The 13,859-nt window shown below is 49.0% G+C and overlaps 1 long non-coding RNA gene across 1 annotated transcript in view; it reads right to left on the bottom strand.

Annotated features, from left to right (window-relative positions):
- Window positions 1-13,656, bottom strand: part of LOC130272992 (uncharacterized) — a 37,726-nt gene extending 24,070 nt beyond the window's left edge. Inside the window, exon 1 of the long non-coding RNA XR_008843818.1 lies at window positions 13,525-13,656. This is a non-coding gene — a long non-coding RNA (uncharacterized LOC130272992). The remainder of the gene's footprint in view (window positions 1-13,524) is intronic.
- Window positions 13,657-13,859: the final 203 nt, after the last annotated feature.

Here is a 13,859-nt window from a genome sequence, read left to right as displayed (position 1 = left end):
TGCTAATATCGCAGCAAATTTATCGTGCGGATCGCTTAATTAAACTCCATTTACTGCGGTGCAGGCTCCAGGACATCTAAAATGGCGGATCCACATGTCAATACATGGGGCAAGGAACGCTGGGAAGGCAAGGCGGGAAGGGAAGTAGGTGGGATGACCCTGAATCACATGCAGGATGCAGCCTATCAGCAGCCAGTCACCCCTGTGATGTCAGAGCCCTATATATTCAGCAGCCATTTTGCGGCTCGTCATATCATTCATTACACTGCATAGAGATAGGAAGGACATCGCTGTGTGTGTGTTACACAGAAAAGCTTATACAGCAGTGTTTCACATCCTAGTCACATCAGCGTTCTGGTGGACAGAGAGCAGTGTTTTTTTTTTCACTGAAATGGATTTTTACTGCAGCATTAACCTCCCAGTCACTTTCTTCAGCATTGTATTACAGAGAGGGGCAGATAGCTGTGTGTTGTCTCATACATTTCAACAAGCTGCATCAACTTCATAAACCTTAGCAGAGGAGGCAGAGGAGGTTCCACAACAAATCATCTGCTGGTTATACTAGTCTGTAGACTGTATAATACCCAGCAGTCCATTCCGTATAGTCTTTGGCAGAGTGCAATTTTGTGTTTAGTACACAGCTTTTTTGTGCTGCAGCACTGTTGTGTACTACTGGTCTTGTACAAAAGTACTCACAGGCTGGTGTTGTATTCAGATACTTTTTAAGTGTGCTATGCTGCATTTTTCTGCCCTCTTAAGTGCATACCACATACCTACATCTAAGTAGTGTACTATTTTGTACATGTTAATCTGTCAAGGGCCTTGATACTGTGAAAGTCCAGGAAAAACTAATCACCGGCTGGTGTTTAACTAAAATACATTTTTTAAGCTTACTGTACCGCATTTTTCTGCCCTCATAAGTGCATACCACATACCTACATCTAAGTAGTGTACTATTTTGTTCAACAGTCGGTGGGTTCCTCAGACACAACCCTCAGTTGACATAGCCCAGGAGCAGTCCCTGTCCTCCCATGGCCTCGGTCCTATGCTGTACCCTCCCCTAAAGAAGTATCTTAGGCTGTGGATTCAGCTCCACTATTCAGTGAGGACGATCTAATAGAGGACAGTCAGCAGCTACTGCCCAGCCAAGAAGTGGAGGAGACAACTGCCGCTTCCCCCGCTAGGTGGGCAAGTAGTGATGAGGAGAGTGACAGGGGAGGCGGTATTGCCAGGGTTCAGGATCCGGAAGCAGACACTGTTGAGGAACCTGAAGAGGACATCAGTGACATGCAGACACTTGTTGATGATGAAGAAGCCGATTGCAATTGGGAGCCGGGTGCAGAAGGGGCTTCATCATCATCAGGAGAAGAGAGTTGCAGATTGTCCATGAGGCAGCAGCTGAGCCAGCAAGGTGGTAGCATAGTTGGCAGTCAGCATGGTGGCAAAAGTGGAAATTCTGGAGCCAAACGTCCCCAGGGGAGACCACCTGCTCAGCCGAAGGCAGCTTTGTGTCATACCCTCCTTCTGTCGCTCCAGATGCTCCTGCTCCCACTACTTTTAGTCAGTCATTCCGCCAACAATCCATTGGTGAAGCCATGTCCAAGAGACAACAGTATGCGCCCACTCATCCAATGGCGCAGAAGCTGAATGTACTCCTGTCCACTACTGCCTTTTGTGAAGAAGGCAGTACCAGCCCTGCACAATTTTGTGGAAGAGAAGGTGGGCCACTCCTTGATCCTGTCGGTGTCTACCAAAGTGCACGGCAGCGCCGACATCTGGAGCTGTAACTATGGTCAGGGACAATACATGTCCTTTATGGCTAACTGGGTGAATGTGGTTCCTTCACAGCCACAACACCAACTTGGACAGGCCACGCCGCTTCCTCCTCCACGCTCTCAGGCCGTTGGTCCTGTGACAGTGTGCGACTCCGCCTCCTAATCCTACACCGTGTCCTCATCCTCCACCGCCCAGACAAGTCTCAGTTGCCCTTCAGCATACCATGTGTGCAGAGCACGGTGGTGTCACGCTGTTCTTCACATGGCTTGCCTTGGCGAATGGAGTCACACAAGGGAGGAACTGCTAAAAGTAATTTGTAAAGAAATCTGAGCATGGCTTACTCCACGAAAACTGGAAATGGGAACCGTGGTGAGTGACAACGGGAAGAACATCTTGCATGCGCTGTGACTGGGAAGGCTGAACCATGCACCCTGCATGGCTCACGTGTTCAATCTGGTTGTTGTTACGCCGAGCGCTCCGGGTCCCCGCTCCTCCCCGGAGCGCTCGCAGCGTTCTCTCATTCACAGCGCCCCGGTCAGACCTGCTGACCGGGTGCGCTGCGATATTACTCCCAGCCGGGATGCGATTCGCGATGCGGGTCGCGCCCGCTCGCGATGCGCATCTCGGCTCCCGTACCTGACCCGTTCCCCGTCTGTGTTGTCCCGGCGCGCGCGGCCCCGCTCCTTAGGGCGCGCGCGCGCCGGGTCTCTGCCATTTAAAGGGCCGCTGCGCCACTGATTGGCGCAGCAGGCCTAATCAGTATTCTCACCTGTGCACTCCCTACTTATACCTCACTTCCCCTGCACTCCCTCGCCGGATCTTGTTGCCATTGTGCCAGTGAAAGTGTTCCCTTGTGTGTTCCTAGCCTGTGTTCCAGACCTCCTGCCGTTGCCCCTGACTAAGATCCTTGCTGCCTGCCCTGACCGTCTGCTACATCCGACCGTGCTCTTGTCTACTCCCTTGTACCGCGCCTATCTTCAGCAGTCAGAGAGGTTGAGCCGTTGCTGGTGGATACGACCTGGTTGCTACCGCCGCTGCAAGACCATCCCGCTTTGCGGCGGGCTCTGGTGAATACCAGTAGCAACTTAGAACCGGTCCACCAGCACGGTCCACGCCAATCCCTCTCTGGCACAGAGGATCCACCTCCAGCCAGCCGAATCGTGACAGTAGATTCGGCCATGGATCCCGCTGAAGTCCCACTGCCAGTTGTCGCCGACCTCACCACGGTGGTCGCCCAGCAGTCGCAACAGATAGCGCAACAAGGTCACCAGCTGTCTCAACTGACCGTGATGCTACAGCAGCTATTACCACAGCTCCAGCAACAATCTCCTCCGCCAGCTCCTGCACCTCCTCCGCAGCGAGTGGCCGCTTCCGGCTTACGATTATCCTTGCCGGATAAATTTGATGGGGACTCTAAGTTTTGCCGTGGCTTTCTTTCGCAATGTTCCCTGCACTTGGAGATGATGTCGGACCAGTTTCCAACTGAAAGGTCTAAGGTGGCTTTCATAGTCAGCCTTCTGTCTGGGAAAGCTCTGTCATGGGCCACACCGCTCTGGGACCGCAATGACCCCGTCACTGCCTCTGTACACTCCTTCTTCATGGAGATCCGAAGTGTCTTTGAGGAACCTGCCCGAGCCTCTTCTGCTGAGACTGCCCTGCTGAACCTGGTCCAGGGTAATTCTTCTGTTGGCGAGTACGCCATCCAATTCCGTACTCTTGCCTCCGAATTATCCTGAAATAATGAGGCCCTCTGCGCGACCTTTAAAAAAGGCCTATCCAGCAACATTAAAGATGTGCTGGCCGCACGAGAAATTCCTGCTAACCTGCATGAACTTATTCATCTTGCCACCCGCATTGACATGCGTTTTTCCGAAAGGTGTCAGGAGCTCCGCCAGGATATGGACTTTGTTCGCACGAGGCGGTTTCTCTCCCCGGCTCCTCTCTCCTCTGGTCCTCTGCAATCCGTTCCTGTGCCTCCCGCCGTGGAGGCTATGCAAGTTGGCCGGTCTCTCTTGACACCTCAAGAGAGGACACGACGCCGCATGGAGAACCTATGCCTGTACTGTGCCGGTACCGAACACTTCTTGAAAGATTGTCCTATCCGTCCTCCCCGCCTGGAAAGACATATGCTGACTCCGCACAAAGATGAGACAGTTCTTGATGTCTACTCTGCTTCTCCACGCCTTACTGTGCCTGTGCGGATATCTTCCTCTACCTTCTCCTTCTCTGCTACGGCCTTCTTGGATTCCGGATCTGCAGGAAATTTTATTTTGGCCTCTCTCATCAACAGGTTCAACATCCCGGTGACCAGTCTCGCCAGACCCCTCTACATCAATTCTGTTAACAATGAAAGATTGGACTGTACCGTGCGTTACCGCACGGAACCTATCCTAATGTGCATCAGACCTCATCACGAAAAATTGAATTTTTGGTCCTCTCCAACTGCACTTCGGAAATTCTTCTTGGATTACCGTGGCTTCAACGCCATTCCCCAACCCTTGATTGGTCCACAGGAGAAATCAAGAACTGGGGTACTTCTTGTCACAAGGACTGTCTTAAATCGATGCCCAGTACTCCTTGCCGTGACCCTGTGGTTCCCCCTGTATCCGGTCTTCCTAAGGCTTATATGGACTATTCTGACGTTTTTTGCAAAAAGCAAGCTGAGACTTTGCCTCCTCACAGGCCTTATGACTGTCCTATTGACCTCCTCCCGGGTACTACCCCACCCCGGGGCAGAATCTATCCTCTGTCTGCTCCAGAGACTCTTGCCATGTTGGAGTACATCCAGGAGAATTTAAAAAAGGGGTTTATCCGCAAGTCCTCCTCTCCTGCCGGAGCTGGATTTTTTTTTGTGTCCAAAAAAGATGGCTCCCTACGTCCTTGTATTGATTACTGCGGACTTAATAAAATCACGGTAAAAAACCGCTACCCCTTACCTCTTATCTCGGAACTCTTTGATCGCTTACAAGGTGCCCACATCTTTACCAAACTGGACATAAGAGGTGCTTATAATCTCATCCGCATCAGGGAGGGGGACGAATGGAAGACCGCATTTAACACCAGAGATGGACACTTTGAGTATCTGGTCATGCCCTTTGGCCTATGCAACGCCCCTGCCGTCTTCCAAGACTTTGTTAATGAAATTTTTCGTGATCTCCTATATTCCTGTGTTGTGGTTTATCTGGACGATATTCTGATTTTTTCTGCCAACTTAGAAGAACACCGCCAGCATGTCCGCATGGTTCTTCAGAGACTTCGTGACAATCAACTTTATGCCAAAATGGAGAAATGTCTCTTTGAATGTCAATCTCTTCCTTTCCTAGGATACTTGGTCTCTGGCCAGGGACTACAAATGGACCCAGATAAACTCTCTGCCGTCTTAGATTGGCCACGCCCCTCAGGACTCCGTGCTATCCAACGTTTTTTGGGGTTCGCCAATTATTACAGACAGTTTATTCCACACTTTTCCACTATTGTGGCTCCTATCGTGGCTTTAACCAAGAAAAATGCCAATCCCAAGTCCTGGTCCCCCCAAGCGGAAGACGCATTTAAACATCTCAAGTCTGCCTTTTCTTCCGCTCCCGTGCTCTCCAGACCTGACCCATCTAAACCCTTCCTATTGGAGGTAGATGCCTTCTCAGTGGGAGCTGGAGCTGTCCTTCTACAAAAAAATTCTTCCGGGCATGCTGTGACTTGTGGTTTTTTTTCTAGGACCTTCTCCCCGGCGGAGAGAAACTATTCCATCGGGGATCGAGAACTACTGGCCATTAAATTGGCGCTTGAGGAATGGAGGCACCTGCTGGAGGGATCAAAATTTCCAGTTATCATATACACTGATCACAAGAATCTCTCCTACCTCCAGTCTGCCCAACGACTGAACCCTCGCCAGGCTAGGTGGTCGTTGTTCTTTGCCCGTTTTAACTTTGAAATCCATTTTCGCCCTGCTGACAAGAACATTAGGGCCGATGCCCTCTCTCGTTCTTCTGATGCCTCTGAAGTAGAGGTCTCTCCACAACACATCATTCCTCCGGACTGTCTGATCTCCACTTCTCCAGCTTCCATCAGGCAAACTCCTCCAGGGAAGACCTTCGTTTCTCCACGCCAGCGTCTCGGGATTCTCAAATGGGGACACTCCTCCCACCTCGCAGGCCATGTGGGCATCAAAAAATCCTTGCAACTCATCTCTCGATTTTATTGGTGGCCGACTCTGGAGACTGATGTTATTGATTTCGTACGGGCCTGTACTGTCTGTGCCCGGGATAAGACTCCTCGCCAGAAGCCTGCTGGTCTTCTTCATCCTCTGCCTGTCCCCGAACAGCCTTGGTCACAGATTGGTATGGACTTTATTACGGACTTGCCCTCATCCCGTGGCAACACAGTTGTTTGGGTGGTCGTTGATCGATTTTCCAAGATGGCACATTTTATTCCTCTTCCTGGTCTTCCTTCAGCGCCTCAGTTGGCAAAGCAATTTTTTATACACATTTTTCGCCTTCACGGTTTGCCCACGCATATCGTCTCAGATAGAGGCGTCCAATTCGTGTCTAAATTCTGGAGGGCCCTCTGTAAACAGCTCAAGATCAAATTAAACTTCTCTTCTTCTTATCATCCCCAATCCAATGGGCAAGTAGAAAGAGTTAATCAGGTCCTGGGTGACTATTTACTGCATTTTGTTTCCTCCCGCCAGGATGACTGGGCAGATCTTCTACCATGGGCCGAATTCTCATACAACTTCAGAGTCTCCGAATCTTCTGCTAAATCCCCATTTTTCGTGGTGTACGGCCGTCACCCTCTTCCTCCCCTCCCTACTCCCTTGCCCTCTGGTTTGCCCGCTGTGGATGAAGTGACTCATGATCTTTCCACCATATGGAAAGAGACCCAAAATTCTCTTTTACAGGCTTCATCCCGGATGAAAAGATTTGCTGATAAAAAAAGAAGAACTCCCCCCATTTTTGCTCCCGGAGACAAGGTATGGCTCTCCGCTAAATATGTCCACTTTCGTGTCCCCAGTTACAAACTGGGACCACGCTATCTTGGTCCTTTCAAAATCAAGTGCCAGATCAACCCTGTCTCTTACAAACTCCTTCTTCCTCCTTCTCTCCGTATTCCCAATGCCTTCCATGTCTCTCTCCTTAAACCACTCATCCTTAACCGTTTCTCTCCCAAAGTTGTTTCTCCCACTCCAGTTTCCGGATCTTCTGACGTCTTTTCTGTGAAGGAGATTCTAGCATCCAAAACGGTCAGAGGTAAAAGATTCTTCTTGGTCGACTGGGAGAATTGCGGCCCTGAGGAGAGATCCTGGGAACCTGAGGACAACATGTTGTCAACAAAAGTCTTATCCTCAGGTTCTCAGGCTCCAAAAAGAGGGGGAGACCCAAGGGGGGGGGGGTACTGTTACGCCGAGCGCTCCGGGTCCCCGCTCCTCCCCGGAGCGCTTGCAGCGTTCTCTCATTCGCAGCGCCCCGGTCAGACCTGCTGACCGGGTGCGCTGCGATATTACTCCCAGCCGGGATGCGATTCGCGATGCGGGACGCGCCCGCTCGCGATGCGCATCTCGGCTCCCGTACCTGACCCGTTCCCCGTCTGTGTTGTCCCGGCGCGCGCGGCCCCGCTCCTTAGGGCGCGCGCGCGCCGGGTCTCTGCCATTTAAAGGGCCGCTGCGCCACTGATTGGCGCAGCAGGCCTAATCAGTATTCTCACCTGTGCACTCCCTACTTATACCTCACTTCCCCTGCACTCCCTCGCCGGATCTTGTTGCCATTGTGCCAGTGAAAGCGTTCCCTTGTGTGTTCCTAGCCTGTGTTCCAGACCTCCTGCCGTTGCCCCTGACTACGATCCTTGCTGCCTGCCCTGACCTTCTGCTACGTCCGACCTTGCTCTTGTCTACTCCCTTGTACCGCGCCTATCTTCAGCAGTCAGAGAGGTTGAGCCGTTGCTGGTGGATACGACCTGGTTGCTACCACCGCTGCAAGACCATCCCGCTTTGCGGCGGGCTCTGGTGAATACCAGTAGCAACTTAGAACCGGTCCACCAGCACGGTCCACGCCAATCCCTCTCTGGCACAGAGGATCCACCTCCAGCCAGCCGAATCATGACAGTTGTGAAGCAGTTCCTGAAGTGTTCCCCCCATTTTCAAGACATCCTAACAATGGAAAGGAAACTTTGCATGCACTTCAGCTACTCGTAGACCGCAAAGCACACCCTCCTTGAGCTGCAGCGTCAGAACAGTATCCCCCAACATAGTCTGATTTTTTATGTTGCCACACGTTGGAATTCCACCCTCCATATGTTGGACCGACTATACGAACAGAGAAAAGCTATCACCGATTTCTTGATGATCCAAGTGTATAGGGGACTCCCCTGTGTAACTTCAATGTGAACCAGTGGCAGCTCATATGCTACACCTGCCATTTGCTCAGGGCCTTTGAGGAAGCCACATTATTAGTAAGTCGCCAGGATTATGAGATGAACAACGTCATTCCACTGCTTCATTTCTTACAACACGTGTTGGAAACAATTGCTGGTCATGGCACTGGATACGTGGCGCCTACATCTCATGGCCACATGAACCCTGTGGGAGCTGAACTGGAGGAGGAAGAGGAGGAGGGGAAGAGGCACAGTGGAGCACAGTTTAGGTTTCGCCAAATGGGTGGTTTTTCTAGAAATCTGACAGGAGAGGAGGAGCAGGAGCAGCTAGAGGAGCTAGAAGGTTATGAGGAAGGTGAGATAGAGGACCCAGACACACCGTGGCAGTATGCAGTGGAAATGGAGGCATGCAGTTCCTTCGAGTCACTTGCACAAATGGCACGATGCATGTTCACTTGCTTGCATAGTGACAGCCGAATTGTCACCATTTGGTAGTGGGATTACTTCTGGATTTCCACCTTATTGGACCCTCGCAACTGTCACAAAATAGGGGCCTTTTTTACACCCATTGAGAGGGAGGACAAACTTACCTACTACAAAGGTATCCTATGTAGTCAGTTGGCCGATGCCTATCGTTGCCATCGTCCATACTCTCGCAGGTCTGAATCGGGGGGCCCCTTGCCATGGCTGCTGGGGAGGGGTGGGGTGGTAGGAGCAGTACCAGTTCCATCAGCAGCAGCCTGAGTTCATACTCGCTGATGAGTAGCTTTCTCCACCCGCATAGTGAAGCAACTCATCAGCAGCAGGTACACCTGGAGCAGGACCTGAACCAGCAGGTGGTGGCATACCTTGACATGCCCATGCCAACACACCTTGAAGATCAGCTGGAATTCTGGGCAGCCAAACTTGATTTGTGGCCGCAACTAGCAGAGTTTGCCCTGGAAATGCTGTCCTGCCCGGCTAGTAGTGTGCCATCAGAGCGGGTGTTTAGTGCAGTGGGGGCCATAGTCACCCCAAGGAGAACTCGTCTGTCCATGAAAAATGTGGAGAGACTGACCTTTGTGAAGATGAATCAGGCATGGATCAGCCAGGATTTCCAATGCCTGATGCATGAGAGTAGATTGACCATGGTGCCAAACCAACACTTCACAAATATGGATAGTGCCAAACAGATTTAAGGCGCTGCTCCCCAGTTACAACCATTCCTTCGCATCAGACCTTTTTTCACCCACCTTCGTCACCGGGTACTGCTGCCAACTCCAGGCTGTGTCACTCAGCCACTATATGGTCTCCTCATGCTGCCAACACCTCCACGCTGTGTCATTTAGCCACTATATGGTCTCATCATGCTGACAACTCCTTCACACTGTGTCTTTCAGCCACTATATGGTCTCCTCATACTGATGCCACCTCCAGGCTCTGTTATTGTGCCGCTCTACAGCAGTTATTCTAAAAGCGATGCATGTAATCTGCATGTCATACTGAATAACAGTGTTATTTCACTATCCCAGCACACTCCATATGCGTGTTAGAACAAAGCAAAGTGTTCTACACCCCCTATTGAGGCTCTCTTGAGTCCAGAAAGAGCCGTTTTTTTAATATAGATTCACTGCGAATTAATTCGGATCAAACCAAATTTAAAAAAAAATTCGGCGAATCGTATTTTCTAAAGTTTGCTCATCTCTACTGCAAACCATCAGATTCCAACTCACCAGAGGTTCCTCATGGCCGTTCGGTACAGACTCCTTTACTCCTTTTGTAAGCCCAGAATTAACTGTCCTCAGCACCTGTGCTGATTTGGGGCCAACCTAAAAATCTGGAATGGCCCAGGAAAGGGATGAAAGGCTCCACTACAAAACCTGCATTTCATCCCATATAAATCCAGGGCTGATAAAGGCCTGATAACAGGATTTACCAAGTTTCAAGGGATTTTAACTATTTATTGGATACCCTATATTTATTTCACTCAGCTTTTCCTGGATGCAATATCCTCTGCAACCTGGTGTCCACCTTGGGGAAATATAGCAATCCTTGACGACCATTCTTGTGTGTTTGGGCACATTAGTTGGACAGTACAACTCACACACACATATATATATATATATATATATATATATATATATATACACACATATGTGTGTTCTCAATTGATCTTATTGTTGGTTTGGTATATCTGGATGCTAAAATTACTTCTACATATTATATTATGTAGTGTATTTGGATTCGATATTCTGTGACAGTATTCCGTTGTGATCTATTATATTGCATCCTACATTGCATACTTTGGATTATGACTTGTTACATAATTTATTTCCTTTGGCTGTGACAAATTATTTATATGCGGACTTTCTATATTTGGGCCCAACTTAAACATGTTCAGGTCCCTTGGCTTTGTCTCTATACAGGATTCTAACTTCCTTTGTACATTGCTCGAAAAATAAAGGGAACACTTAAACAACACAATGTAACTCCAAGTCAATGACACTTCTGTGAAATCCCACTGTCCACTCAGGAAGAACACTGATTGACAATCAATTTCACATGCTGTTGTGCAAATGGAACAGACAACAGGGAAATTATAGGCAATTAGCAAGACTCCGCCAATAAAGGAGTGGTTCTGCAAGTGGTGACCCCAGACCACTTTTCAGTTCCTATGCCCCCTGACTGATGTTTTGGTCATTTTGAATGCTGGCGGTGCTTTCACCCTAGTGATAGCATGAGATAGAGTCTACAACCAACCCAAGTGGCTCAGGTAGTGCTGCTCATCCAGGATGGCACATCAATGTGAGCTGTGGAAAGGAGGTTTGCTGTGTCTTTCAACGTAGTGTCCAGAGCATGGAGGCGCTACCAGGAGACAGGCCAGTACATCAGAAGACCTGGAGGAAGCCGTAGGAGGGCAACAACCCAGCAGCAGGACTGCTACCTCCACTTTTGTGCAAGGAGGAGCAGGAGGAGCACTGCCAGAGCCCTGCAAAATGATCTCCAGCAGGCCACAAATGTGCATGTGTCCACTCAAACGGTCAGAAACTGACTCCATGAGGGTGGTATGAGGGCCCGACGTTCACAGGTGGGGGTTCTGCTTACAGCCCAACACCATGCAGGATGTTTGGCATTTGCCAGAGAACACCAAGATCGGCAAATTCGCCACTGGCGCCCTGTGCTCTTCACAGATGAAAGGTTCACACTGAGCAAATGTGACAGACGTGACAGAGTCTGGAGAACGTTCTGCTGCCTGCAACATCCTCCCTCATGACCGGTGTGGTGGTGGGTCAGTGTGGGGTGGCATTTCTTTGGGGGGGCCGCACAGCCCTCCATGTGCTTGCCAGAGGTAGCCTGACTGCCATTAGGTTCCAAGATGAGATCCTCAGACCCCTTGTGAGACCATATGCTGATGCGGTTGGCCCTGGGTTCCTCCTAATGCAAGACAATGCTAGACCTCATGTGGCTGGAGTGTATCAGCAGTTCCTGCAAGAGGAAGGCATTGATTCTATGGACTGGCCGCCTGTTCACCAGACCTGACTCCGATTGAGCACATCTGGGACATCATGTCTCGCTCCATCCACCAATGCCGCATTGCCCCAAAGACTGTCCAGGAGTTGGCGGATGCCACCTCATCAGGAGCATGCGCAGGCATTGTAAGGAGGTCATACGGGCACGTGGAGGCCACACACACTACTGAGCCTCATTGTGACTTGTTTTAAGGACATTACATAAAGTTGGATCAGCCTGTAGTGAGGTTTTCCACTGTGATTTTGAGTGTGACTCCATATCCAGACTTCCATGGGTTGATACATTTGATATCCATTGATAATTTTTGTTGTCAGCGCATTCAACTATGTAAAGACGAAAGTATTTCATACGATTAGTTCATTCATTCAGATCTAGGATGTGTTATCTTAGTGTTCCCTTTATTTTTTTGAGCAGTGTATTTGGCATATTTTTTGTGATGTCCCAGTACGGGATATGCTCCTACAGTACTGTCAGGTTGAGTCCCTGTACGTCCTCAGGGCTCTCATGCAGTGTCCCCCATATTGTATATAGGTTGTATATTTAGTGTAAAGGACCTTTGATATGCTCACATGATTGTCAGTCACCTGATAATGGGTGTCACATGTTTATGTCATATATTGTGTTACCCAGAGAGCACCAGGTGACCAGGTGACCCGCTGCTAGCCTATGGGCTCCTTGCTCAGCCCCCTTTATAAGAGGGGGAGGTACTACAATCACTCTCTTAGATCCTGAGGTCAAGTCCAGTCCAGATGTCTCAGAGCCAGTGTCCAGCACATCTGGAGGCCTCAAGCCTAACCTACAGCCACAAGTCAGTAAGTCAAGTCATCTCTGTCTGCTGTCACTATCTTCAATCAAGTCAAGTCAGTTATCGGCAATGTGGCTGCACTAAAGTCTGTCAAGTCACTACAAGTCCCAGCAAGCTGTGAGGTCCCCTGTGTTACTCGTCACCTCTCTGGGATACTCGCCAAACTGTAAAGACTGTACCATCTGTCTACCTCAGTAAATGCTACCATTAACCTGACACAAAGGGATCTCTGTCCTTCTTTACCAGATGGCCCCATTATAAATCTATGGGGCCGTCAAGTAAAGCAGAGTGGAGTCAGCTGGACGTGAAATGTGTGGTAGCACACTTCTTTCCACTTGTTTTAATGATTGGGGGGGGGGGGGGTATCAGCTCTAAGACGTCGAATTATCAGAACTTTTGAGATGTCCCTGTGAGACTCCTCCCCCAATCCAAACTTTGCCAAAGTCTCTGTGAAATCAAAAGTTCTCCTAATCCTGATCATGTACATATAATGTTTATGTGTTTAGCACCTATATTTCTCTCCCAAATACCATGACTGATCTTTCTTTCTTCATCCAATTACTGAAGGCTGCTCTGTAACCCCCTCCTCCCTGCAGCGGTCTGATAGGACAGGAGTGAGCACAGAGAAGTGCTAGTCCCACCATCACTTCCTGGACTTTGTCTCAGCCTGTGCTTCTGCTGGGACAAAAATTATGCTGCAGCCGGACAGGATTATGTTCTGGAAGGTATGGGGACCCCTAGTGGCCATTTAAAATATGGCCATTTAAAATGACCATTTAAAATATTGCATTAATTCCATTGCAGGACTCAATGTATTAATTCCATTGCAGGACTCAATGTATTCCTACAGACAGGGCAATTCTTAGAAGAGATTGCCATGACCTCAGGCCTTAGGCTTTATTTCAACTATTTACACTTTGGATTTGACCTTAAAGTTTTCCATATAGACTTTTGACTCTATTATGGGCTCTTTTTTATGCAGTGAGTTGTATTTGAGGTTGAGGGATCCTTTAACTCTTTTTATATCTGGTATAATTGAACTCTTACTGCCCCGGACTCAGAGATCTCACCTTTTTTCTTTCAAGTTCTTCTCAATACACTTTTCATTTCCCAGGAGCAGAAAGTGCAGGTTCATATAGAATTCTCATCTCTCTTAGTTCTCTGTGTTCTTCAATCCTCTGAATTATAGATTACAGCTGGATTTTTCTACCTTTTGTCGTGAAAAAAAAATATAATTTTATTTCTTTTTAAAATTTCATTTCATTTTCATTTCTTCTTCCCACCCCTATAAATATATATATGAGAAAATCCCCGGCAGGATTTCTATATGACATGTGCAGAATGAATACAGTATGGCTGAGCCAGTGCAGCAAATGACGTTTAATTAATATTAACTGTAAGTTAT

The sequence above is a fragment of the Hyla sarda genome, chromosome 5 (genome assembly GCF_029499605.1).
Source record: "Hyla sarda isolate aHylSar1 chromosome 5, aHylSar1.hap1, whole genome shotgun sequence".
Classification (NCBI taxonomy): Eukaryota; Metazoa; Chordata; class Amphibia; order Anura; family Hylidae; genus Hyla; species Hyla sarda.
Note: the sequence above shows the minus strand (reverse complement) of the source record. Positions and strands in the feature narration are given on the sequence as shown.